Raw genomic sequence first — 12,591 nt, forward strand, 5'->3', positions numbered from 1 at the left:
ACAAAAGGCAACAGAAAGATGGGACTTATTCTACAAGTGGACTGAATCAACAGGCAGCGCATGAATAGCATATATTGAAACGAGAACTTAAACCTGGAAGGCAGAAAAGAGTAAAAATAGAGTAACTTGGAATCTTGAGATGGCAATAGGTATAGAATGGACCTTAGTGTGTTATTGTTTCTCCTCTTCCCCATTAACCTCAATTCCCCTTTTCCTTTTTGTCACCCCTTGTTAAAAATAAAAAAATAATAATAATTTTGAGTATTCGCTGTACAACCCCATACATTTACGTTGAAGCATATCCTATTGAACTCTGGTGAACTCTTACAGTGAACATTTCAAGACCTGGCAGCTAAAATATTTTAGAGACTATTAGCAATCAGAGCAACAATGGTGGGGATAGTCTCTTTTTTTAAAGAAATGAACCACATACTCTTCTGAAATCCAACCTAGATCAATTTGGGTTGCTGAGAAAGCAACCTCATTGTGATGTTTTGATCACTTTGTCCACATGACATCAGCAGTCCACCAGAACTCAAGTCACTGGAACCCCTCCCTGCCATATACTTCATTTTCTCCCCAATTTCCCAGGCTGTAATGATGGAGAAGCCATGTGACATAATCTCCATTATTAACATCTTTTTCAGGGCGCCTGCCCTGGGAACATCGTTCCCTCTGTTCACAGTCCCTACAAGAGATGTTGAGAGCCTTAAAATTATATTCCTGAGGTTCTTGGTGTTCTATAAACATGTTCAGCAGCATCTAGCAAAGGATTACTATAAAATCCCGAAATCAATTGATAACGAGCCAAACTTATAATAGCAGTTAAGCTGTCTACACTTCTCAAGACTGGCTTACTTCCAGTTTCCTCGGCATGCAGATACCATTTTCAGAATACACAAATAAACTTGCTGGATTTCATTCAAAGCAATTACCCCAAGGCATATATTATACTTGCAAGATTTTTCACAAACATATATTCTTACAAGTTATACAAGCCAGCTGAAATAACACGCTGGAATAAGATACTTTAACTAGTTGGAAACAACACCTCAAAACAGTACTTAGCAAACATTCAAGACAAAGTCTTTCAGCAGGCATCCTCGTAAGTACAGATCAGTTTTGGAATAAAAAAGTTCTACAGTGGTGCCTCGCTTAGCGAGCGCACCGTATAACGACGAATCCATATAGCGATCCCCTTTTTCGGGATCGCTATACGGAGCACCCAATCGCCGCACCTCGCATTGCGACGATTGGGGAGTCCGGCCACCATTTTGGAGTCGCGTTCGGCGGCTCCAAAATGGGCACCGGATGACCCGAAATGGCCCCGTGCGGTGTTTTCGCGCCCTCGGCAAGCGAGGGGAGGGCGCGAAAATGGCTGCCCAGGGCCAGGAAACTTCTCTAAGTGGGAAGTTTAGGGCCGATTTGGAACGCATTAAATGAAGTTTAATGCGTTCCAATGGCTTTTTACTTCCCGCTTAGCGAAGATTTCACATAGCGAAGGTTAATCCGGAACGGATTAACCTCGCTATACGGGGCACCACTGTACTTTCCTCTAAACTGGTAGTAGCTACTCAGCTCAGAGGATTAGAAGCATCTTTTCCAAACTTAAATATTTACCTTTCTTTTGTTGGAACATTTTAATAGCAAAAGTGATGCGGCATCTTTACCTTCAGACTGGTTAGTAGCCACTACAAAGTTGTGGATTTTCTGTTTCTATTTTACTTATAGAGAGTGGGGTAGTACAGCTTTAAACTGATGCCCAAACATTATGCTGGAGACAAGAGTGGCTGGCAATAAGCTAAAGGGAAAGAGCGAAAGGGTCTTCGCCCCATGACTGTTCATTTTGACACAGATCAGGCTGAAACTCAGGTAAAATGTGTGCTGCTTATATACCTGTTAAGGTATATAATTTTTATATAGCCTGAACATAATATGTGTGTGTGCAGAACAAGATTGAGATGACGTCATTCCTTCATCCCTGGCTGATGCAATTCAATGCAATATGAAGATTGCCACACCTGTGTGCATGAAGTCACCTTAGACGTGATTGGACCAGACTGATGCCAGAACTGTATTTAAGAAATGAACTCTGTACAGTCTTTCTCTTCTCCTGTGTACTGATGTCTGCATGTCATGCTGCCGGTTTGAATACTGAATACTGAAGTGCTGTATGTATGTATATCCTGTATATATTTTGTAAATACACTGCTGAAAAGAAGAAGCTGTTGTGTGCGTTTATCTGCTCTTTACTCTGCGAGAGACAAGATAAAGTCACAGACGCACACTCCCTTAACAGAGGTTATGCGCCCAGCAACGTTCCGCTGCGCTGCAAACGTGAGTAAATGAGTAAATGAAAGAGGAGGAGAGCCTAAGCAGCAGTGATAGTGAAACCAGTTCGTCTGTAAACCCGGGGAAGGGAAGGATACAGAGAGCTGCAAGGATGGCATACAGCACGGGAGGAAATATAGGTGGCCTGGCCATAAATAGACTGAATGAAAATAATTATAGAACGTGGGCAATTAAAGCGGAGATGTTGTTGAGAAAGGAGGGTCTTTTTCGTTACGTTACAGCCCCCCCAGTGCAGCCCAGTGAGGAGGAAGAGGCAGAGCATGAGAGAGCTCTAGCCACGATCATTTTGGCCATTGAAGATTCGCTTCTAACCCACATTCAAGGACTGACAACAGCAAAAGCAGTCTGGGATAAACTAAAAGGCATTTATCAGAGGGAGACGACAGGCACAAAGATTTCTCTTACCAGGAGGTTGTTCCAATGCAGGATGAAACAGGATGAATGTGCTTCGGAACACTTAAAAAATATGAAGGACATGTTTAATCAACTGCAATTAATGAATGTTGTCTTCCCTCAGGAACAGCGCGTTTATATTTTGCTAAGTTCTCTGAATGACGATTACTCCATGCTAGTAACAAGTTTGGAAAGCATGCCAGAAACTGAGCTTTCAGAAGAATATGTGACAAACAGAATTCTCCAGGAGGAACAGCATTTAAAACAGAGAATGCTGAACAAAAAGGCAAGCCACGTGCGCGCTGACCATGAGAGACAGAGATACGCTGATGGCAGCGTGCCCAGGAGGCGGGCAGACGGAGAACAAACAGGAAGAGTGATGATGACGAAAGCCTGTTTCCTCTGCGGATCCACCAATCACCTGCAACGGAACTGTGACAAAAGCGGAAGTCCTCCAAGCAACAAAGAAGGAAGGAAGAAGGTCTCCAAAAGGTTTCAACAAAGAAACGACATGAGGCCGGTCTCCTTGGTTACCAGAGGAACGAGGGACAAGGTTCCGGGCAGCCACACAGAGGCGTGGCTCATAGACTCGGGCGCTGTCGTACATTTGACAAATAATAAGGATCTCTTTTGTCTTTTAGATGAAACCAGCCTCAGAAGTGTGATGATGGCAAATTCACAAGAGACGGCCGTTGAAGGACAAGGAACTGTTTACATTCCTTCGTTGAATACTGAGATAAGTGGGGTATTTTACGCTCCTGAATTGTCGTTTAATATAATAAGTGTATCAGCGTTGGCTGAGCAAGGGTTCACTGTCACTTTTGAGAAACAGGAGTGTATAATTAAGAAAAATGGTAAAATAGTTGCAAAAGTGAAGCAAGAAAACAATCTGTACATGTTAAAGAGCCAGACACATGAAAGTGCACATGTGATACATACAAACAAACCACAACATGATAACTGTATACATTTATTGCATAGGAGGCTGGGTCATGTAAATTTTAGATCATTACAGAAAATGGAACATTTTGCCAGGGATGTAAACATAAAGGAATGCAAAAATTACTTGGACTGTAATGTCTGTAAAAGTAGCAAGACAAATGTGGCCCCAAAAGGGAGGAAAAGTGACAGAGTCACAACCAGGCCATTTGAATTAGTTCATGCAGATTTAATGGGACCATTTCCTCCATCATTAGGAGGAGCAAAATATGCAATGGTTCTAGTGGATGATTTTACAAGGTTTTCTTTTTGTTATACACTAAGATCTAAAGCAGAAGTATTTGATACATTTAGAAAATGGTTATTTTCAGTAGAGAGGAAATTTGACCACAAGGTGGCGCAGTTGCAAACGGATAGAGGTACGGAGTTTACAAACACAAGGTTTCAAAGATGGTTAGAAAGTCTGGGAATTAGACATAGAAAAACGAGCCCATATAGCCCATTTCAGAATGGTGTTGCTGAGAGACGCAACAGAGTGTTACAAGAGATGAAAAATGCATTGTTGGCAGACTCTGGGTTGCGTCACGGTCTGTGGAGTGAAGCGATACTAACCTCTAACTTTTTGGTTAACAGAATTTATTCTTCCTCAATAGATGACACGCCATATTTCTTGTTATACGGTAAGAAACCATGTTTAAAATATTTGAGGGTGTTTGGATGCACGGCTTGGGTGCATATCCCGAAACAACTCAGAAGAAAAGGTAAAAATAAAACAAGAAAAATGACATTTGTAGGGTATGAACCCAATTCAAAGGCATACTGGTTTTTTGATGGGGATAGAAGTGTGATAATCTCTAGGTCAGCCAGTTTTAATGAAGGGGAAAACTGGGACCAAGTACATGCAAACTCACAGTTATACATCCCTCTACACGAAAGAAAAAGTCAATTAAGACAGACAATAACACTTAAGCAAGGCCGGGAGTCCTGTGCTGATGATGAAGAAGGAGGAGCTACTACAGATGATGAAGAAGAAGAAGAAAAAGAAGATAGTGATGAGGAAGAGGAGGAAGCACACACTAGTAGTCAGATAGAAACACACACAAATTCACAAGGTCCCAGGAGGTCCCAGAGGGCAAATAAGGGTGTGCCACCCAGTAGATTTGAAGTGAATGGTATTACAGTGTGTAATGTTTATATTGAGCCCAGAAACTATAAAGATGTTTTGAAGCTTCCTGATTATGAGAAGAATAAGTGGTTAGAGGCCATGGAGGAGGAGATGAATTCCATGAAGGAACATCACGTGTTCACTGAAACCAAACTACCACCAGAGCATAAGGTAATAGGTAGTAAGTGGGTGTTCAAAAGAAAATTGCAAAATGACGGAAACTACAGATATAAAGCAAGGTTGGTTGCACAAGGTTTTACACAGAAAAGGTTTCTACATTATGATGAGATATTTTCCCCGACAGTTAGGTCTGAAACATTGAGAACAACGCTTGCCTTTGCTGTCAGTAAAAATTATGTAATTTACCACTACGATATAACAACTGCATACTTAAATGCAGACTTAAAGGAAGAGTTATATATGGCAAAAGCACCAGGTTTTGAGGGTACTAAACCAGAACTAGTGTACAGACTAAACAAGGCAATTTATGGTTTGAAACAATCTGCTAAAAATTGGAATGATTGTTTACACCAAGTTTTGATGAAACTAGGATACAAGAACGGTCTAGCAGACCCTTGTTTATATACCAAGAAAGTTGGGAATGATTTAAATATTCTTCTGGCGTATGTTGATGACCTATGTTTTATAGCAAAAGATCAGAGCCAAGTAGAGTTGTTTGAAAAACAATTAAAAAAGGAATTCAAATTTAAAAATCTAGGACCAATACAAAATTATCTGGGTGTACAAATAAAGAAAACAGAACATGGTCTTGAATTAAGTCAAGAACACAAAATAAAACAAATGTTAGAAAAGTATTGTATGGGAGAGTGCAAGAATGTGAGTACTCCCATGACAGTGGATTTTCAAAAGGAAGATGAAATAAGTAAAGATTTTGAAAATAAAGATTTATATCACTCAGCAATAGGGAGCCTAATGTATCTAGCGAACTGGACGCGCCCGGACATAGCGGCGTCAGTAAACATACTCAGTAGATATATAGAAAAACCTAGTGAAAAACACTGGCAAGGATTAAAAAGGATTTTTAGATACCTAAAGGGAACATATAATTATCGTTTAATTTTGCAACCATCAAAAAATTTAAAACTATCAGCTTATGTGGATAGTGACTGGGCTAACGATGAAAAAGACAGAAAATCTATGACTGGATTTGTCATAAAATTTGGAAGTAATATAGTTGGTTGGAAATCACGAAAGCAAAATTCTGTAGCAATCTCAACTTCTGAAGCAGAGTTTGCTGCTTTGTCAGATTTATGCTCTGAATTAATTTGGTATAAACAATTAACAAAAGACTTAAAGTGTAAAACAGATAATACAATAAAAGTAATGGAAGATAATACCACTTGTATACAAATGGCCAAAACAGAGAGAGTAAAAAACAGGAGCAAACATGTTGATATTAAATATCATAACGTAAGGGAAGCTGTAAAAGGAAAACTAATTGAATTAGAATATTGTAAGACTGAAGAAAATATTGCAGACATTTTGACTAAACCGTTGTGTGCTCAAAAGCATGAAATGTGTATAGATGCATTGGGAATGTGTAATGGGTTCAGGCAATTTAAAAATTAGGAGGAGTGTTAAGGTATATAATTTTTATATAGCCTGAACATAATATGTGTGTGTGCAGAACAAGATTGAGATGACGTCATTCCTTCATCCCTGGCTGATGCAATTCAATGCAATATGAAGATTGCCACACCTGTGTGCATGAAGTCACCTTAGACGTGATTGGACCAGACTGATGCCAGAACTGTATTTAAGAAATGAACTCTGTACAGTCTTTCTCTTCTCCTGTGTACTGATGTCTGCATGTCATGCTGCCGGTTTGAATACTGAATACTGAAGTGCTGTATGTATGTATATCCTGTATATATTTTGTAAATACACTGCTGAAAAGAAGAAGCTGTTGTGTGCGTTTATCTGCTCTTTACTCTGCGAGAGACAAGATAAAGTCACAGACGCACACTCCCTTAACAATACCGCCCCATAGTGCTTCAAGCACTCTCTGGGCGGTTTACAAGTTAATTATGCAGGCTACACATTGCCTCCCCAGCAAGCTGGGTACTCATTTTACCGACCTCGGAAGGATAGAAGGCTGAGTCAACCTTGAGCCGGTTACCTGGGATTTGAACCCCAGGTCGTGAGCACAGTTTTGGCTGCAGTACAGCAGTTTAACCACTGTGCCACGAGGCACTCTTGATGCCACATTGGTGGCAGGTATATAAATAGGTACACAGGAACCATCACTATATCCTGCAAATTGTGTGTTTTTGTCTTCAGTTGCTTTTTCGGCCTGCTGTTCATTCACTATGGATGAACTATGTATTGTCTTACTGGTGAGCATAGTGAGTCGCAGTTAAAGTAGGTCCATTTGAATCAATGGAACCTATGGACAAGTTGACTCAATAAACCCCCATTGATTCAATGGGCCTATGCTAGCGTGATTTGCAATACTGCACAATAGGACTTTGGCCGATATGTAGTAAATAAAACTGGGTAGTGTTCTTATTAGAGATGGGATATTTATATTCATAGCCCGAGGGATGTGAATATTGTAACCACAGGTTCCTGGGGAAACTGGACCCTCCCCCAGAACCGGCTGATCCACTTACTGCTCATCACATGGCACACACACCTGTCATCATTTTCATCGGGTCAATCACAGAGGTAGCATGGACGGTGCTTCCCCACCTCTCCACATAGCTGACCACTAGAAATCCCATCTGTAGTTCTTCTTGTGTGGGACCATAGGACATTTCCTACATTAACTGGAGTAATTTACAGTATTTCTCTCTCTGTGCGTGTGTGCTTGTGTAATTTTTTTCTATGTTTTTGGGAACTATTCCATGTAGTCCATGTACTTCCCAGTAACTTTATATCACATGGACACTGGATGCAAGCAACAGCCTTTCTGCCAGTAATGATGGCAAGTCATTGGGTCCAGGTTTCAAGCCGGAGTCCAAATCTTTGGTACCAGGTCCTGAGTCCCTATTAAAAACAAGCTTTCCCCCTCAGTCACAAGTCAAGTCGGAGTCACTGAAAAGAACAACCCTAGCCAAGTCTGAGTCAAGTCACTGATGCAACTTACTGCAGTATGTAAGTATAAATGGATTGCTGCAGGTGTAACAGCTTTTAAAAGCAAGCACCTATTCCAACCAAGTTATTACTCAGCAGATAGGTCAATTAAGGCTACTGAGTACATTACGTGAGGATCAGATTGGAGTACATGGCTTGTATTGATCCACTGTCCTGTGCAATCATCCTTCTTTTATCTCCCCAAGTTACCTCTTAGCTCTATTACATCCCACAGATACTTGCATTCTACTCATGATAATATCTGCCGGCCTCACCTATGTGGTTAGAACACACTAGACATTATACATGACAGAGCAGGGCAATCTACTATACAGACCTGTGCAACGTAGCCTCACCCACTTCAATATACATCTCAACCAGAATTCTAGTAATTATTGATGCACAGTATTTATTGCTTGATAAACCCAGAGTGTCAACCTCCAGATGCTGACTTTTGGAGATGGTTTATAACATTAGACAATGTTTTCTACACTAATCTTTTTGTTAGGAAGGATGATCAGTATGCATTCAAACAAATACAGACATATGACAGAAAACAATGATTAATTCCAGTCATTAACACATGGGGAAATGAGGAAAAAAACACATGTGCTTCCTGTTCCCTTATGTTCCTGAGGCAAATAGCATATGTATCTTTTCTAATATAGAATCCTTTACATTTTCCCTCATGATTCAAAACAATTGCAGTTTTTTTTTAAAAAAAGTAACCTACACATGTGGGTCTCTATCCCACTTTCACTGTTCTTCAAATTTATTGTAAAGAGAAGTCTACAATATAGTGTAGTAGGTAGAGCGACTGAGTAGGAATCAGGACACAAAGGCTCAAATTCTTGCCCATCCATGGAAACTTGTGGGTGTGACAATGGCAAAGCATTCCTTGAACATCTCACATCCCTCAAAATCTGGATCAGAATCGGCATAACTCAGTGGTGACTTGACAGCAAACGGCAATAACTGTAAGAGGTCTATGGTTTGCCCCAAAATCTAGGTGGGCTGACCAAGGGACTAGAAATCTAAATATACAAAATCAAAGCCAGGCTCAAGGTATGAAGGGATCTTTAGATTTCCCATTTGACAGGTATCCGACCTGCAGCAACCGTAGAATGGCAGATATCATCAGCATGTGTTATCTTTGCAAAGCAGCTGCCATTTTGACCATACCACTTAGCCCAGTTAAAGTCCTTTACTAGGCACTGGGAGGATAGAACCTCTTCCCATTTGCCCACTGCTGTAACTCCGTGAAAGAGCCAAAAGGTAGAATTATTTTAAAACTTATGATTAAAAAGCAAAAAAGTGCTACTTCTATACTGTCCCATAGCACTTAAAGCACTTTCATGGCGGTTTATAAATTAATTATTCAGGCTACACATTGCCCCTTCCCCGCACAGCTAGCGAGGTACTCATTTTGCCAACCTTGGAAGGATGGAAGGCTGAGTGTACCTTGAGGCAGCTACCTGAGATTGAACCCTGAGTCATGAGCACAGTTTTGGCAGCAGTACATCAGTTGAACCACTGCACCACAAGGCAATTACTATTAATTTATTCCTGCTACACACTATGGCATTTTAAAGCAATCCATTTTCAATATGAGTTCCAACATTTCAAAAAAAAAAAAAAACCACCTTGTTTGCATTACTCATTATGTCACACATTACTTTTTTCTTTCTCTATTTTAAAAAAAGAAAAACGTAGGACCAATACAAAAATACCATCAAATTTAAAACTCTACCAAATGCCATCACCCCCCCCAAATTCCTCAGAAAGCCCTTAAAAGTACTGTATTTTTCCGTGTATAAGACTATACTTTTGTCTAAAATCTTTATAGACTAAAAATTGAGGGCTGTCTTATTTTATTTTATTTATTTTATTTATTTATTGTATTTATACCCCGCCTATCTAGTCATTTCGACCACTCTAGGCGTCTTATACACGGAAGTAAGCTGAGGACAGAACAAATACAAGTGGAGGGGAAAGCAGGGATCAAAGTGAACCTGCAGTGCTTTGATCCCTTTCCCCCATACTCGCTAAGCCCCACTTAGATTTATTATTCTGGATAAGAAAAGTGGGGGCGTCTTATACACGGGGCATCTTATACATGGAAAAATACGGTAATTGGAAAATCCAACTGGTTACAACAACCAGTAATTTTGTTCGAGCTCACTGTGGTACTTTGTAAAAGTAACGTCATTATTCCTTCACTAAAAAGGGAGAGGCAATACTTTATTTCAGGCAAATTTGTTACTTGCACTTCATTATTTCCAAGCTTCTGGCCCTAGAAACAACTTCCTGATAAAAGGCCCTCTGGCTGCCGAAGGACCTAAAATAGATCACGAAAGGTTTAAGGAAATGTGATATGGTAGCAAAGGGGAGTGAGTCAGGACATGGCATGCTTGGGTGAAACCCAACAGTCGCAAGTGTATAAATATTTTAGAACCTAAAGAGACAACGTCTAAAGAACCGAAAAAGACAAAATAACATACAGAGAGAAGAGAAAGGAATGGAACTTGTCAGATATGGCTGTCTTGCGCCTTGAAGGAAGGAAGGTTTGTGTGTTAAGTGAGGATACAATACAGTATTTTGTGGCAGATTTCACTAGCTAATTTCCTATCTGGATTCCGACCCACGCATCTCTCCCTGCCCCATCCCCATTCGGGTTTTCAACAGCATTATCACCGAAAAGACAGATCTCTCCTGACAAGCATAGCAAACTGCCTAATGCTGGCCTAAATGGCAATGAGGTTCATTAATTAGGTTGCTGCTTTAGAGAGTGTTGTTCCCCTGCAGCTATATTCTGCTCAGGGGGGCCTTTCAATAGTATTGAATGGATGAAACAATTAGCAAACAGAAATCCACTAACTGATAGCCACTGTTGGTTTCCCCAAGCTAAGAGTTCTTACTATGGCTTTTAAAATAGATATCTTTCATAGAACTGGGGAGGGTAGTGCAAAGAAGATGATGTCAAGTGTCTTTCCTCATTCGTGTTTTGACATACTCTGGGCAAATAAACTAGAAGAGCCCCCCTAGGGTAATGTGGTCCGTACCACTTCAGGCTAGACTATACTATAAGCAACATGGGGCTGATATACTGCATGAGGTCTCACATGGACATGTCTCCCAAGGCCTCTCATGTTTAATGGGGTGAGGAGAGTTATGTATACCCTAGTTCTGCTCGTAGAAGTCTCCAGGAGAACCAGTTTTCACTCTGAGGTCCTTAAGAAAGCCTTTCAAAGTCCCATCTCTCCCTCAAAATAAAGCAGAACAGTGGAAGTATCCACCCAGATGCTTCCTGTTTACCTCCCTTTTAAAAAAATGGCCCCAAACAACAGTTTCCAAGCCCAATATGTCCCAATTTTGCCTTCTCTCCAGCTCCACCACCACCCCCATCAACTACAAATAGCGGCATGCCTCTGTAATTAGAAATGTAGCAGGGTAGAAATGTTAGAAAAGGTCCCAGGGCGTGATTTTAACTACAGTGTCCATTTTCCATTAGACTGCTCAAATGGAAAATGGACACTGGCACAGTCCACGTAACCTCAACAGCATTCTGATATCTTGTTGTTGTTTTCATATATGCGCAGACCAGGTCTCCTCTGTTGCCACAAATGCCATTATGGTTAGTAGAAATATTTCCCGAAAGCAGGGCACGGGAGACACAAGTGCTGTCTTGCCTTATTAATGTTCCCATCACAGCCAGACAGCCCACACCAAAACACAATCCCGCCTGAACATTGGCGAGTCCGACGTACCAACACTGCACACAACCACCCATACTCTGAAACCTGACGCCCTCTTGCCCCGTGCAAAATTAAGTCACTTCTTGAATCCCATTCTCCTGCAGCCATAAAGACAGACTACGTGAAAATACCAATGTCTTCTTAAAATAAAAATTAAACACAACCTCAGTGAGTTCAAATACAATGTGTATTAAAAAGGTAAAGGTTCCCCTTGACAATTTTTGTCCAGTCGTGTTCGACTCTAGAGGGCGGTGCTCATCCCCGTTTCCAAGCCATAGAGCCAGCGTTTGTCCAAAGACAATCTTCCGTGGTCACATGGCCAGTGCGACTTAGACACGGAACGCTGTTAGCTTCCCACCGAAGTGGTCCCTATTTATCTACTTGCATTTGTATACTTTTGAACCGCTAGGTTGGCGGGAGCTGGGACAAGCGACGGGTGCTCACTCCGTCGTGTGGATTCGATCTTACGACTGCTTGGTCTTCTGACCCTGCAGCACAGGCTTCTGCGGTTTAACCCACAGCGCCACCACGTCCCTACTCAATGTGTATTAATCAGCTACCAAAAAAAAAAAAAAACCCACCAAGGCAGCTGCAAAAGTAATCAGAGACTAAAAGTCGGATGACAAAAACATTTCTGAAAGTGTGTTCCAGAACTGTGATGGAAAAAGATGTTCCTTGTTGATGCTCATCAAAAACATGGAGCAACGGCACTACAAGCAGGGACTCCAAAATAGTATCAAAGCCAAGCCAGGTTTGTACAAGAGCAAGTCATCCTCAAGTCCCAAGGGTCTACAGCTTTAAAGAGGTCAGTAAAACAGCTTTAAGCTCAGCTTGAAAACAAGGAGGTAACCAGCATAGTTTCTATGGTATTAATACCATCATCAGGATAAG

The 12,591-nt window shown here is 41.0% G+C and overlaps 1 protein-coding gene and 1 long non-coding RNA gene across 8 annotated transcripts in view; one reads left to right on the forward strand and one right to left on the reverse strand.

Annotated features, from left to right (window-relative positions):
- The window catches only part of CDH4 (cadherin 4), a 954,442-nt gene that overhangs the window by 826,527 nt on the left and 115,324 nt on the right, over positions 1-12,591 (reverse strand). The window lies entirely within an intron of this gene.
- Positions 1,899-6,772, forward strand: LOC144588751 (uncharacterized). Its single transcript, XR_013544438.1, has 2 exons — positions 1,899-2,337; positions 2,870-6,772. It is a non-coding gene; the product is annotated as an uncharacterized LOC144588751 (long non-coding RNA).

The sequence above is a fragment of the Pogona vitticeps genome, chromosome 4 (genome assembly GCF_051106095.1).
Source record: "Pogona vitticeps strain Pit_001003342236 chromosome 4, PviZW2.1, whole genome shotgun sequence".
Lineage (NCBI taxonomy): Eukaryota > Metazoa > Chordata > Lepidosauria > Squamata > Agamidae > Pogona > Pogona vitticeps.